At 35.0% G+C, this 17,042-nt stretch overlaps 1 protein-coding gene across 2 annotated transcripts in view; it reads right to left on the bottom strand.

The window, feature by feature from the left end:
* Naa60 (N-alpha-acetyltransferase 60) overlaps positions 1–17,042 on the bottom strand; it is a 151,535-nt gene that overhangs the window by 98,943 nt on the left and 35,550 nt on the right. The gene's annotated exons all lie outside the window — the stretch shown is intronic.

Here is a 17,042-nt window from a genome sequence, read left to right as displayed (position 1 = left end):
TATAAAAATTCATGCATGAGAGGGTTAATATTGTGGGCAAATAGCCGCAGAGGCAGAATAGGAACATTAAAATTGTTCTGATATTGAAAGCAGTTCTTATGTTCATCTTTCACTTGAAAAGATTACTTTACGTTTTTTGAAATCTGGACAGCTTTCTTCCAAATGACACTGATTTAGAATTTTAATTTTTGCCACAAAGAGTAATTTATTTTTTCACATGACGAGTACACTCATCATTACCCACTAAAAAATGACAAGTATGTTCATCGAACACTGTTAAAAGAAAGAAAATAATGTATTACTCTTAACTTACATGTAAGTAATGCTCATCACGTAATGCAAAATGAAGAACTGTTAAATCACAAACATAAGATATTTACTATAGTAAATATCTTTTTTTAAATTTTTATATGTCTTAACATATGTTAATTTACATTTTCACTGTTAAAATATAAACCTACTTTAAAATGAAACTTTTCTTACTTTCATATTTGCAAAATCACAAATAAGGCCAGTGTAGTCTAATTTCTGACCGATTTCATGTTCGATTGAAATCACGACAAGACTTTCCAATTGAATTTCAGTTTCAGCCATTGTAGAACGTAAATAAGTTTTAATAAGCTTTAGTTTTGAAAGACTACGTTCGCCACTTGGGAAAAGACAGCATCCGCATATAAAGTATCGTTGAAGATTACTTCAGGATCAGCTGCATTCCCTGCGCTCAAGCCAATGTAAAACACCAAAAAACACAGTCATCACATTACTGCGGACTGGTCAGATTCTCGCTGACAAATAAGAAATAACAGAAATCATACATGGAAGACAGAATAATGACCATTGTCACGTCGTATGAAATTTCAAATTAATTCAATCATTCTGAAATTTTATATATAATCTAATCTTGTAATTCTATATTCATAAGAATATGTTACTGTACTTTCATTAAGCAATTTTTATAAATATTCACATATTTTAATCTCAGTCAAGATCAACTCATGGCCAACAATGGAATAAGAAATAAATGCAAGATAGGTGTTCTGCTATTGTCATGTCGTCTGATATTAAACACAATATAATACTACATTATTTTAAATGATTATGATTTTTATAAAATACACAGTACAATGAAGTTTTATTATGTAAACATTTAACTAATGACATTCTGAAGTCTGGTTTCAACAGAGAAGGAATAAATGACTTTTTATGATTTATTTTTCATATAGTTTAGGCCAACTGGTGCAAATGTACGTTTTGCACCATCGGTAGAGTCGGCCCTGACTGTAACGGGTTCGTTCTGAAGATGGTAGTTAGAAATGCAGTGAAATATAAGCCAGTTAATCAGCATCAGTTTAGTTTGTTTGGTGGTGTAATACCATTAAAGTTATGAATTCTTAGTGCAGCACATACTGTAGATTTATAAGCATAAACATGCATAGTGAAATTTCAAGAAGACTATCATTAATACAGCTTGATCTATATAAGCACATAAGTCTGTTCTTGTTTCTTAAAACTAAAAAACAAAAACAAAAAAGTGGAAAAAAGAAGTAATACAAAATCTCTAGATAATAACTGCAAAATTAACAAAAACATGTTCTTTAATATGTTTTTAACAAGAAGGTATAATAAGGAAAATGTAGAATATAAAACAACTTGAAATGACATAAAATATGCCAGTGTATATTTTTTCTGGAAGGATGATAAGAATGATATAGAAAACTAAACATTTCTACTGTATACAAACTATAATTATCAGTTATCAGGTTGACATGGAAAAGATTTTTCATAGAACGAGGAGGGGGGGATAGAACAAGAGGCCATCACTGAAACTGTATAAACTATGAATGTAGACACATTGAATCATTTTAAGGCATGGTTAGATGAGCATTGTGTGCAATGGTGTGTACCTCCCATAATGAGTCTCTGACTCCATGGAGGTCGGATGCTAATAATAATGAATAATATTTAAAATTTGAAGTATACTTGCCTTTCAAGTAACCAGGTTAGGATTAAGAAGTTTTAAATAAGGGTGAGCCAGAATGACAGAAAGTTGAAAATGACATACTCTTTAGTATATAGTTTGTTGCCTCATTATTAATTATTCTGAATATATGGCAGATTAAATAATAAAATGTAATTTATCAAAACAAGATATTTAAACTGATAACCATGAAAAGAACCACAGCTTCAATTAAAAAAAAAAAAAAGTGAACAGACACATGCTGTTCAATGTGTTTCAAAAATGTATTTTATAGAGAACAATTAGAATAAACAGATTCCATGTGATATAAATGAAAACTTCATATCATTTCTATACAGTAAGTTAATTTTCTAAGAGCAGTCAGTGTTGGAAAAGGATTAATGCATAGTCTGTATATGTCCAGTTGAAAGTAAATATAATATGATACAAAAGAAATAAGAGCATGTGAAAATCCATCTACTTCTGTTTTCAATTTATATCAAACTGAGCTGCAAACCAAACTATTATCATTTTTACAGGATAATTATTCTCTCCTTCAAAGCTCTACCTGGCCATTTATTGACTTAGTTCAACAGTACTGTTTCCATTCTTCATTATTAGGTACTACTGCAATGAAAATTTGTCACGTTCCACAACACAATAGCAACATAAAAATCAGCATGTCAGACTCAACTAACCAAATAAATTTGGATTTCTTGTTAAACACAAAGTTTTTTTTTGTTTGTTTTTAAATAAACTTTTATAAATACTCTATTTGGATATTATGTTTTATTCTTTCACAGAACTTTACAGTAAATCCTAAATAACAATACCTATATTTTGAACCCATTCATTGACTTAGTTCAATAGCATTTTTCATGAGGATACAAAACATATTGAAAGTTTATTTTTCACTTGGTTAGAGTATAATAAATTTAGTTTAATCCTTTATGCCAGGATGTCATCCTGGGATAAAGGATTTTTTTTATTCTCTCCTTCATATAATTATTCTCTCCTTCAAAGCACTACCTGGCCATTTTTGACCTTTATTGAGGTCTCTTCAGTGGGAGCCAGGCCCAAGTGGAGATACCAGGCAGAAGCATTAACAGGTCATCTCTACCTATAGGAGTGTTGGTATCTTGCTCCACCTTTGCAAGGAGTGCCCTGGTGTTGTACCACCTTACCCCAGTCCTGAAGATACTTTCAGGTGCAAACTTTGTTTGCTCACACTTGGATAAAGGATTAAACTAAATTTATTATACTCTAACCAAGTGAAAAATAAACTTTCAACATCTTTCTCTAAATCCAGAGTAATTTATTAAAAAAGGGTGGCACACCATTTGGCAACTCCTATAGGTAGAGATGACCTGCTAATGCTTCTGCCTGGTATTTCCACTTGGGCCTGGCTCCCACTGAAGAGACCTCAATAAAGGTCGAAACTAGTCTGGGTTGTGGCCCTTCCCTTAATGCATAACATTAGACATATCTGCAAGGAGATGTGTTTTGCATTATGGGAGATACTGAGATAGGAGTGTCGGTAGCTTGCTCCACCTTTGCAAGGAGTGCCCTGGTGTTGTACCACCTTACCCCAGTCCTGAAGATACTTTCAGGCGCAAACTTTGTTTGCTCACACTTGGATAAAGGATTAAACTAAATTTATGATACAAAACATAATTAGGAGGAGGGAGAGGGTGCTATTGATGATAGCAGAGGAATTAGTTTGTGCAAGGTGGATATACAATGGGGAAACAGAAGCAATATGGTGTGAGGTGGAGGTTGACAAGAAGAGATACTTGGATGTTGCCATAGGTCAGAGAATATAAAGGGTGGTGATAGAAATGTACAGGCAACTTAGGTTAGCAAAGGAAAGAGTGATATCATGGATGATGTTAATCATGCTAATACAGACACTAACATGCAGAAATACAGACTGAAATTAAGAGTCAGCATGCTGGAATATGGAAAATGAATTTGAGTTCTTGAGAAAATATCTTAGGAGGTATGCAATGGCATGAGGATTGATAGTCTTAGATCTGATCATTTCATCAGAGGCTGGGATTATGAATGAGGTTTCATATTTCTCTCCAGCTGTAAAGAATGATCATGAGATGATCCCCTGGATGGCAGCCAGCCATAGGAAGACCTGTAAGGAAAGAATATATGTGGAACTACAAGACCAGTGATTATGAAAAGCTTAGAAGACAGCTTGGAGCTATAGCATATAATGAGGAATTAAGTGAAAAAGAGATAAATGCTGCTTGGGCACTGTCTAACAGAGTCTGTCTAAGAGGGTGTATGACAGAGGGATGCTGCAGGGTTTTGGACTATTGTTTAACTTGTATATTAATGATACTAGGATGTGTTTAACTGGGGGTATATGACTGTTTGCAGATGATGAAAAATTAGAATTTGAACAGATTGAATGAATGGGCAAGTGAGTGGAACTTTGATTCAATGTTACAAAGTGTAATGTTCTGATATTTGGTAGGCAAGAATGGAATGCAAAGTACATATTTGGTGGGGAAATTCTAAAGGGGATAGAAGAGAGAGAGAGAGAGATCTGGAAGTGGTGGTGGACAGTGACTTGAAGTTTAATGATCACACTGTACAAATTATGAAATCATCACATCTTATTATGGCAATGATGCAGAGGACCTTAACATGCAGAAATAAAGAGGTTATAGTTCCCTTGTATAAGGCCTTGATCAATTCTCATATGGATTACAGTGTACAGATCTGGTCTCCTGGTTTTCGTGGGGAGGAGGATACATCAGAAAGGGTCCAGAGAAGATTAACTAAGGTGGTATCTAGTCTTTGTAATGCAGGATATAAAGAAAGACTGAGAGAATGCAATTTGCAGGGACTTGTGAATGGGGAGAAGGAATATGACTGAGATATATAAGTTGATAAGGAGTTAATACTTGGTTAATGTGAAAGAAAATTTTCATGGAATGGAAAATAAGTAGAACAAAGTGTCAACTTTAGAAACTATATAAGGAAGATGTGAGCAAGATAGTAAAAAGCTGGTTTTTTGCATGACTTTTTTGACTCTATAGAAGTGTGGTAATATTAATAATAATAATGTTTCCATTATCTTCATTATTGGATTCTACTGCAATGAAATGCTGTTGTGTTATGCAGCAACATAATTATAGTATATAAAAATCAGCATATCACACTCAACTAATCAATTTTGGATCTCTTGCTTAAACAGTTTTTTTTTTTTTTTAATACACTTTTATAAATACTCCATTTTGATATTTTATTTTCTAATAAACTATTACAGAATTTTTAAGGTAAACTATGATACTAATGATACTATAAACAAACACTAAATCTAAAGTGACAATACCTTATTTTCTAATTCATTAACTGAATATAATCTCTTTAGTGCTGGCAATGTCCTTCTGTTCATGTTAAAAAGTTTGGGAATGAACAACACTACGAAAATAAAATCCAAATATCAAACTAGAATCTCATTACACTTTGACTTGTTTGCTATCCAAAATATGTTGTTTCAGAAAGAAATCAATGGACCCCCCCCCCATGGGCAAGGGTGCATCATGCCATACAACGAGTCACATGTTTGTAACTGGTATAAATTGGAGGAATATGATGCTCTGAAGTCAGTGCAACTGTGTCTGGGTGAAATGGCTGTGAGAAAAGAACCAATGAAGTTTGAAAGAGGCATTGTGATAGGGTGCCATGTTGCAGGCTTATCTGTTTCGCAAACTGTTGACAAATTGGGCCATCCCAGGTCAACAATTACTGATATACCATATTGGGATGGAAGTGTAAGGATTCAACTGCAAATGCTACCAGCAGTGGATGACCCACTACACTCACCAAACATGACTGTAGGATGCTACAAAGGATAATATGTAAAAACCACCATTCATTAGCCGACACTTTGAATGCAGAGTTCCAGGCATCGACTGGAATAAGAATCTGCACGAAAATGTTCAGAACCAAGGCTCACAACATGGGTTTCCATGGTGGGGCCATAATATGTAAGACCTGCTTTACCAGAACCAACATGCAGCATCATCTTCAGTGGTGTACAGAGCGTATAAAGTGGGACATGGAAGGTTGGAAAGCTGGAGCAACGAATCATGCTACACTCTATACTGAGCAGGTGTAGGTGTAGCAGATGCCCAGTGAATGTCTCTTACCAGAGTGCATAACCCCAATATGTAATTTGAAGGTGGTGTGATAGTATAGTCCTGCTTTTTCTTGGTTTTGCCTCAGACCTCTGTTTGCAGTGCCACAAACACTGAACTCAGAGAGGTATCTGAACATTCTGGACAATGCAATGCTTCCATTCTATGGAAATGACCATTGTCTCTTTCATCAAGACATGGTGTCATAAGGCTGCTGATGTAACTGCGTGGTTTGTGGGCACAAACATCACTACATTTGACTAGTATCCAGAGCCCTGATCTCAACCCTATTAAACATCTGTGGGATGAACTGGAGCATCTAGTGAGGTCAACAGACATCCACACACAACAGTCCAGGACCTCATTACATGCCTACAAGAAGAATGACCAGAATTCCCATTGACCACTATTGTATGCTTGTGAAAAGTATGGCCTGCAGGATTGTTGCAGTCATCATAGTGAAAGGAGGTCCTACATTATGTTAAGTTGGGCACCATAGCTGTTTGTACCTCACACTATTCTGTCTGTTGACTTCTTTCCAAGAAGCATATGTAGACACAGGTATGAAATAATTAAGTTTCGTTAGCCAAAGGTTGGTCAATTGGTAGAGCCTCTGCTACTAATGGTTCGCAAAAAAGTTAAGTTTGAGCATGGTTAGTAGTTGGAAGGGATTAAATCGTCCGATGCTGTTATCACACTCTTCCTCGATGAATCTTTGGACTTCCTGGAGGTGTTATATAATAATAATAATAAAGCTAGCATTATCAAAGGCATTTTTAAGCTACACACTTAGTGGAGACAAGAATTACAATGGTTTCCAGAACAAGTACAGTCACGTGCATGTACAGGCGACAGCGGTGCTCTCTACGGTGATCTTTCATGGTTATTGCCGATGGGCAGATAAGGCAATGCATCAAAATTTAAGCACCTACACCATCATTTCTGTTACAGTTAAAAGGGTTTTGTAGCACATGAGCCATTTCTAGGAACAGTTGCAGTGATTCAAACCAGAATCTATGTAGTAGCTTTGCTTTTTTTTGCACTCAATGAAATGGTTTTCATCTGAGGACAAAATTCACTTGCCCTGAAGGCAATATTTTAATAATATTCCAATTTTTGGGCAGCATTGTTATGCTAAGCGGCATGTAAGAATCAGCCTGTGTGCACATCGGTTTCCGATAGACCAGAACACGTAAGGTACCCATCCAGATGCCTTGTGACTAAAGTATTTAAGAAGGCTAGAGTCCTTTCTCTTCCTTTTCAAAAGTGAAAAAGGGCATATGGGCCATGTAGCAAAGACATCATCTATATACCTCAGTCATGCTCTGGAACTGAGGGGGAGTGGGGATTTTGAATTAAGTGCCAATGCTTCAAAGGATTCCACATATAAGTTAGCAATGGAGAGTGAAAGTAGAGAAACCCATTGCTACAACCTCAATTTATTTAAAGAACTGGTTATTCTGGCTAAAATAAATTGAGGTTGTACCCTGATTTAAGAAAGTACATAAAGAGTATGCAAATATCACAAAATACTTTGGAAAGGGGCTTTAATATGCCATCCACTGGAATATAGTGAAAAGAGATGACACACCAACGCTTACTAAGTGATCCTTCTCTAACTGAAGATTCTGTATGGCAGTTTTTAATGTAAGCCTAGCAGAGCTCCAGGTTTGTGGACCTTAGTTAACCCATATAGACCTGGTGTGTCTTATAGTTTTTTAGTTTTCAATCAATGATGCAGAATCCTTTGTTATTGGAATGTATGATGATGTATCTGATAGCAATTCTTTTATTTTGTTGTTGTAGTCAGCTGCATTAAGGATGACCATAGTATTTCCTTTGTCTGCTTTTATTATAACTATATTATTGTTCAGTTTTAGATTTCTTGAGGCTATCTTTTCTTCCTTGGATATGTTGCATTCTGGAGGGCATGTGTTTTTTTAGCAAATTTGAGGTTTCTAATCTAATAACATAAACTTCATCTGGAAGCAGTTTTTTGATAGCAAATTCTGTTTGTCATGATCAATGTGCATGGGATTTTCTTTGGTGAAAAAAAGCGTAATTGAAACCCTTGCTTAAAATTTTTGCTTTATTGGCCAAAGTTGATTAACACTTTTCTTTTTTGGCAAGCACGTCAAACTTCCTGATTAAATTTCTTTTATTTAGGTTAAATATTTCCAGTCCATTCCTGGCTTAGAGTAGATCTATGAATGCCCAAGTATCAAGCATGAAATGCTTCGAAAGCTTAAGGTGAAGATCATGATATTTTGTGGTGAGAAGGCTAGGAATCCTGCAGGTTCAAGTCTATCAAAAGTCCTCTCCCCACACATCACCATCCTTGTCCCAAAAATTGGAATATTCAAAAGTTTAGCCTCCTGGCAGAGTGAATTTCAATCCTCTGGACAGGCAATGCATCTGGAACAAGAGGCTCTACTTAAATAGTTACAACAAAAACAAACCCTCACCAAACTTTTAAAAAAGAACAACCTTTCCCTCCCCCCCAACTACACTATATATGTACACCATGTCCTTACCTTATATCAAAGACACAACAGATAAACTGGGCTTGAAACAACACAAAATCAGAACAGTTAAAGACTACCAAGATTCTCTCTCTCTCTCTCTTCATCCCAGGTGTCTAAAGTATTCCCTGTCAATGTGGGATTAAGTATTTTGGACAAACAAGATGGACCACCATTAGCAGAAGAAAAAACATAAAAAATATATTCGGTATATGGACAACCAAAAAGTGGACTAGCCCAATATGCTTTAGATGAAGACCATTTCATCAGGAGGAAAAAAAAACAAAGCTACTACATAGATTCTGGTTTAATTCACCAGGACTGTTCCTAGAAGTGGCTCACATGTGTTACAAAACCTTTTAACTATAACAGAAATGGTGTAATTCTGCATAAATTTTGATGCATTGCCCTATCTAACCACAAAACTTCACTGTAGAGATGTTTCACGGTTAAATACCCCCTTTCATGCATATGACTGGAACACTGCATGTGGCTTCCAAAACAAGGAAGCCACATCCATTGCCTTCTTTCTCTGGAAGCCATTGTAATTCATCTTAATTGTGATAGTCTCTGTTGAATGTGTATCATAAAAATGCCTTTGACAATGCTGGCTTGAGATAGTGAAAACGTCAGGTTGTAATTATTTAATTTAGTTATTTCATTCCTGTGTCTAAGTAGTTTATTCTAGAAATTTTTACCATGAATAACTATAACTACAGAAATCCCAATCAATTCTGGAAGCAGATGTGATTTTAAGAGAGTTCATAACAAAACTGCTTACCACTGTTTCCACAAGAAAAATATGCATTCTGTTCTATTCTATAGTTACATTAATTAAGATGTATTTAAATAGATGAAAGTCAATGATGACAATAATTCATTTTGATAATACAAAATGTGATACAGAAATAACATACCTTTAAAAATGCAGCTATATGTATGCTGCTGAATAAACAAAGAAAAAAAGATACTGTCAGCACAAAATTTGATAAATATGAGTTGTTTGTTGGTGGGCATGACTTAATGAATTTTTTTTTCAGTCTTACAATAAAAACATAAATACGTAGTTCTGGAGATAGTTTTCGGTATTGAGACCACATATTTATTAAACAATAAAAATAAAAAATTCCGACAAATTTCGTTCATCGTAATGGGTTACATCTTCATCAGAAAGATTAAATTATATTTCTTCTGCTAATCAGAAGAAATATAATTTAATGAAAATGCTCAATTTGCTTCAGCAAAAAAAAAACATCTAGATCAGTCTAAAGTTGTGATTAATCTTTTTTCCAGAGTCCTGTCAAGAGCAGAAAAAAATCTTCTAATGAAAGGTTTTAATTTGCTTTAGCTCCACAACATATTTCAAAAGTAGACATCATTGCACAAATTGTGAAAGGAATCTGCCTAGAGATTCAGCAGATCTCATTCACATGCAAAGTTCAGCTTTATTATTAAAATGTAAAGTACCACATGGAAACTTACCTAAATGAGAATCTGTAGCCCTTAAAGAATTAAGACAAGATAAAAACATAGTGATAATTAAGGCAGATAAAGGGAATGCAACAGTGCTCATGAATTCAGAAGAATACGCAAGAAAAATGAACATCCTATTGGAGGATTATACCTATTCACCCCTAGACAGAGATCCCACATGGTGGGCACATAATAAAACTAACGAGTTGATTAAAAAGATACCTAACTGGCCTGAAGAATTGAATTAAAAAGATCTTTATCATCAAAACATCCATCAGTCCGATGAATTTATGGAGCACCAAAAATACATAAAAAAGATATCCCATTAAGGCCAATTGTAGATGGGAGAGATTCTCTGACCTCAAATTTAGCAAAATATCTGACAACCCTGATAACACCACACACATAGGAAAAACAGATTCATTCATAGAGAATAGTTTACATTTCATCAAAAAGGTAAACGACATAAACAGAGAACCTTCAGACATCTCAAGTTTCGATATAGTCAGCCTCTTCACCGATGTACCTAGAAATGACAGTGGATCTTCTTGAAAACCTTTTCCCACCAGACATTGTAGGACTATACAAACACTGCATGGAAAATACCTTTTTCATTTATGAAGACAAATATTGGGAACAAAAAGAAGGACTAGCCATGGGTCCCCCACACTCTCTCTCCAGCTTTAGCTAACCTTTTTATGGAAAATTTTGAAACAAATGCTTTAAAAAACTTGGTTGGGAACGATAGTTGAACTGATTGCTTTTAAAGAGTATCTTAACAATTTGCATCCAAATATAAAATTCGCTATAGAACTAGAAGAACATAAAAAATTACTTCTTACTTCTTTATAGAAGTAAACGAAGAGAGAAAAAGGTTATATATATAAAGGTTTCTGTATACAGAAAAGAATAACCTTTACCGTATACAGAAAACCGACCACAACAGGAAGATTTCTTAATGCTGCCTCACACCACCAGCTTGCAAAAAATAGGCATAATTAAAACCTTAACAGACAGAGCATACAATATACCTAGCACACAGATGAAGCGAAATGAAGAATTAAATTACCTGACACAGAAGCTCACACTTAATGGTTTTGAACCCAAGACAATCAAAAGAATTCTTAATACAGCTCCTGCAATTCCCTTATCAAAACAAGATTTCAAGAATGCAATCATGCTGCCGTACATCAAGAATGTCACGGACAAATTGGCTACATTGCTCTGCAAGTACAACATAAAAGTAGCTTTTCTTCCTTTACAAAAATTATCAAGATTCCTACATCAACCAAAACCTCCACATCATCCCATGAAAAAACCAGGCATCTATCAGATTCACTGTTCTTGTGTTACGTAGGCCAGACAGGAAGGTCAGGAGAGATCTGCATGGCTGAACATATAAAAGACGTCGAAAAAAAGAAGGGAACACAAATCAGGCTTAGCATTCCACACAGCTACTACTGGCCATCAAGAACTCTGGCAACAGACAAACATGTCATATGTTGATAAGAACTGTTTCACAAGAAAACTTAAAGAAGCTGCAAAAATGCTTAGAATCCCTATGCAGTGCAACAAAAATCAAGGCGTGATTTTACCTCAAGTGTGGTCTGCCTTCATAAAAAATTTAACTGCCTTGGACCTCGGATACAACATGCGTGAGCCACAGAACGTGGCAACAACTAGCATTGTTCCAACAAGCATACAATAATGAATGTCTCAATTTTGTATTCAGGGTTCTCAATTAATGAACAGTTTGTGAAGTCAAAAAACATCTAATTGACTATTAGTTATCAATAATCTTTGGTGGTTGTGTTAAATTTTTATACACCATTACCCCTGATGATGTAAGTCTTATGGAATGAAACAAATGAAAACTTGTCAAAATTTTATTTTTTTATTTTTATTGTTTAATAAACATGTGGTCTCAATACCGAAAACTATCTCCAGAACTGCTTAACCACAGAAACCTTCGCTTACATAAATACATAGTGCTGATGTAGTATAAAAATTCAAAATTAAGTAAAAAAAGGTCATGACTACTATCAACAATCCCATGACTCCATGGAGGTCTGTTGATGATGATAAACTATTTTTCTGCCCATAATAATAGATGAGCATAAAAGTGAAATTATATTTTCTGTTTTGTAGATTTGTTATTCAGTACAGTCATACCCCGACTTATGCAAATCTGGAGTCACGCAGTTTCTTATATGTGCGTATTCCCATCCCGCTTCACACCTCACCACTAGTCGGATCTTTCTGGTGCCAGCCACATTCGGCAGTGTCGCACATGCTGTGAACAAGCACTGACGTGTTTCGCCCGGTCTCCATTAATACACGATTTTTATAGTCTACAAACACTGCAATTATTTAATTGTTGTTCTTGATAAAAATTTTATCACGTAAAAAATAATAATGTCATCCAAAAGAAGCGAGTCCGATTCTTCTACAGTTAGCAAGAAAAGAAAAACATTGACTTTGGAAACGCTTGTTCACACATGCTGTGAACAAGCACTGACGTGTTTCGCCCGGTCTCCATTCATACACGATTTTTATAGTCTACAAACCCTGCAATTATTTAATTGTTGTTCTTGATAAAAATTTTATCACGCAAAAAATAATAATGTCATCCAAAAGAAGCGAGTCCGATTCTTCTACAGCTAGCAAGAAAAGAAAAACATTGACTTTGGAAACATAACTCAACATTATTAAGGATTTTGAAGGCAGAATGAAAATTTGTGAGGTAGCAAAGAAGTTCGATCTACAGGAATCCATAGTAAGAACAATCATAAAAGAAAGGTTTACAGATTTTGGAGGACATAGATTCTAACGAGGAACGAATTGTAGCCACAAGGCAAGGAATAAAAAAATCATTAGCTTGCTATGAAGAAATTTTGCGTGACAAGAAAAAGACATTATGCCGTCAGATGAATCTATTAGATTTTATGAAACCATCGACATCGAAATAATTTTCTTTTTTTTTTATGTACGAAAAACAACAATTATGATTAGATTTCTTAAAAAATATAGGTGTTTTTGTAAACCTTTGGTCCCAATTAACTAATATTTTGTATGTTTGTATATATAAATTACATGAGAAAATTTGGAGAAAAGAGCAAAGGTAATAATAATGGCAAATACCTGTTGGATTTCTGCTCAGGACATCATCATCATCATCAAATTCCTGCCATGTACCCTCAAGAAAGAAATTAGTCAGAACACTAAATTAGCTGTATACAAGACTGTGTTCAAACCAATTTTAACTTATGGATCTGAGAGCTGGGTCAGAAGTAAAACACTTGACCAAAGACTAGAGACCGCAGATATGAGAGTCCTGAGAAAGATTAGAGGCGTGAACAGATGGCATCAATGGCAATATCATATTAAAAATGAGGATATTAGGAAAGAACTTGACATTGTCAGCATCCAGGAATGCGTTAGCAGAGCTAATCTCAGATGGTATGGTCACTTAAATAGAATGGGAGAGGAAAGATTAGCAAAACAAGTGTTCTCTGCCAGGTTGGCAGGAAAACGACCCAGAGGAAGACCAAGATATAGGTGGATTGATACGGTACAAAGTGCTTTAGATGATAGAAATATAAGATCTGATAATGTTGGAGTCTTGACAAGTAACAGACTGATTTGGAGGAAAATTGTAGATAGGAAGTTAGTAATGATGTAATTTTTTCATGTAGTACTGTCATATCCTGTACACCCCTTGAGGGTACATGGCAGGAATTTGATGATGATATTTACACGATTTGTGTGCAGAACCTTTAAAATAACTTGCACTGATATAATAATTATAATAATAAATATATATGCACAAACACTCACACTTTTATAATTTTATCTTTGAATAATTGGATGCATCATGAAGAATGACAAAATTAAAAAAATTTATTTTGAAGAAAAATGTGAATTATCTTACATTACACACACAATTTTCAGTTAAAACAAAGTTTTAACTTGAGAAGAAAAGGAAATAATAATAATTATTATTATTCAGGCCTCCATGGAGTCAAAAGACTCATCATGGGTGGTCCTTCCTAGAAATCACAAAGTCTATCATACCACTCCTTTAACTCATTGACCGTTCGTGCTATCGCCACTATCAGGCAATGCATTCCACGGTTCAATCATCCTCCATGCAAAGAAACTACTCCTCACCCTCTTGCTCACAAGCTTCCTTTTGTAACTTCCAGGTATGGCTGCTTGTTCTCGCTCTTCCCCCCCCCCCCCCCGTTCCACCAAGCAAAAGAACTACCTAGTGTCAACCCTGTAACTATCTCTCAACAGTTTAAAAGTCTCAATTATATCACCTTCTATCTACCAAACTCTGCAGTCCACATTCCCTCAACCAATCCTAATAACCAACATTGTATAGTCCTGACACCATCTTTGTTATCCACCTATGTACCCTTTCCACAGTTAATTTATCCTCCTTCAAATCCTGGGGACTAAATTTTAGAACAATAGTCCAAGTGTGGTCTGATCAGGACTTTATACAATGGAATGACAACTCTTTCATCTCTACAGGTCAGCTCTGAAATCTCGAAATGCTTTGAGATTTCAGACATAAAAATCAACTTTGTGAATTTATTATCAGTAATTCTACCAATCTTTATTACTCATCCAAGTATTATTAGCTTTTTTTTTTAAAATCTATATTCAGAAATTGAAACTGAGAAAAACCTTTCCAGTATCACCCAAACATTCTCATTGTGGGGAGAGGGGGGGGGGGGCAGAAAAAGAACATGGGAATGGGTTGCATGGATGAAGTATGGTGGCCCTGAGCCAATACAGTAGCCATTAAAGTGTAGGAATTCTGAAAATCTGGCTAACTTGTGCAATGGTGAAATCCTGATATAGGGAAGCAGCTTTTCCTATATGGAAGGCTGAAAATAAAAGATATCAGAAAGGCTATATATGAAGATAATATCCCAAAGCCATTAGGAATCTTAACGAGTTCATCTGAAAACCACAGACTCTTATAGATACTATATGCATGGAGAGTATTATACCAAATTGGTAAATTTGACAATTTAATGGAAGAGATACTAAATATGAAGATAGAAATAACAGGATTTTGTGAGACAAGATGGACAGGAAATTGAAAAAAATTGAAAGGGATGACTTTACGTTTATCTATTCTAGAAGTGAAGAACACCTGAGAGGTGTTGGGGTTATGACGTAAAAAGGAATTTTTAAAAATATTCTTGAATACTGACCCATAAGTAACAGAATCATACTAATCAAACTTGCAGGGTAAACCCTTTTGGCATTGGTATCCTCCAGGTATATGCTTTTACTGACAGCTTGTGATGAAGAGGTTGAAGTGTTTTATGAGGAGGTACAAAAAGTTATTAAACAAATATAACATCCTAATTGTTTGTTATGGAAGAGCTAAATGCAAAAGCTGGATCCACAGGAAGAGGAGTGTCTCCAGTAATTGGTAATGTGGGCTTGGCAATATGAATGAGAAAGGTGTGAGGTTAATTGAGTTTTAGCAAAATGATTTGATAATAACAAATACCTTCTTTAAACAACCAAAAAGATGACTACATGCCTGGGAACACTCAGATGGTAAAAATTAGAAACCAGATTAATTATATAAATCAGAAAAAGATTTCAAAATAGCACACAAAAATATACTCAGGAGCAGATACAGACTCAGACTGCATACCCAGCTGTTTCAAAATTAAAAGTAAGACTAAAAAAAATACTAAGAGAAGAAATAAAGAATCTCATCTCGATTTCAATTAAATAAAGAATGACTCAGTTAAAAATAAGTATGCAACAAATGGAAACTGATAAACTGAACAATGAACACAGAAAAATGGAAAAGTTTTAAGGAAATTTAAAGATGCTGCCTATGACTGTATTCCCAAGAAGACTCAAAACAGAAGAAAACTGTAGATGAATCAAAGTATATTAACCACCTTACCGGCCATTATGGATCAAATACACATCCTCATACACTTCGTATGAATCATATATTTCAATGTAATATCAATGGTATTACAATTTTAATATGCACTTCGCATCCATGATAAACTTGACGTCTTGGCCGGTAGCGTGGTTAAATTTGATCAGCAAAAGAAGACAATCAAAATATAAACAAGAATACGGTAAAGAGCTTCAGAAAAGACAAGTGCTATTTTATGTAATAATTGATGATACTGCTTGCATTTTAGTACAATATTGTTTATTTTCAATAGCTTCGAGTACCTGCATGATTATTGGACTTTGTGGATTTGTTACTAACTTTTTTTTAACTGAATTAGTGAATCTTGCTTGGACGAAACACAATGCAGCATTAACAAGATCTGCACATTATACAGCACAAAGATCAAATGCTGTTAATGATGTAGACTTTTTTTGAAAATGGTTCCATTTTTAGAGAATCTGTTAATTAGAGTCCATAAGGTCTGCATTCCAGGAAGGAGAATGGGCAAGGTAATTCATGCTTTGGATATGAGCATGAGAAAGAACATGCAAGAGAGTTAGTGGTGGTTGTGGAAATAAATTATTCAGTTGGACATAAGGAGAATGTAAGGATGGATATCATGAGGTTAGTGAAGAAAGTGAACGAAAACAATATAGTGGGAAAGGGTGTCAGTGTGTTGCCAAAGTATGACAACGATGAGTTGAGAAGGAGAGCCAGAATCATGAATGGCAGAACTGTGTGAGGAGAAGGGAGTGCAGTATGTAAATGTATGGCATGTATTTGAGAGATAGAAAAGTGATGGATTGTTTGAATGGGTTTGGAGTGAGTAAACTGGAGAAACTGTTTCTAGAAGCACAGTGTGTTGCAAGCAAGAAATCAGAGGAAGTAAGAAGTGCGGTAAAAGATTAGAATGGATGAGAAGTGTTCAGTAATGGAAATAGTAGTAGTGCAAGTTTAACTGACAATATACACCTGTTTGC

This window comes from Typopeltis vanoorti, chromosome 15 (genome assembly GCF_054136105.1).
Source record: "Typopeltis vanoorti isolate ZY-2024b chromosome 15, IOZ_Tvanoo_1.0, whole genome shotgun sequence".
In the NCBI taxonomy this organism is placed as follows: Eukaryota; Metazoa; Arthropoda; class Arachnida; order Uropygi; family Thelyphonidae; genus Typopeltis; species Typopeltis vanoorti.
This window is presented reverse-complemented; position numbering and strand designations above follow the sequence as displayed.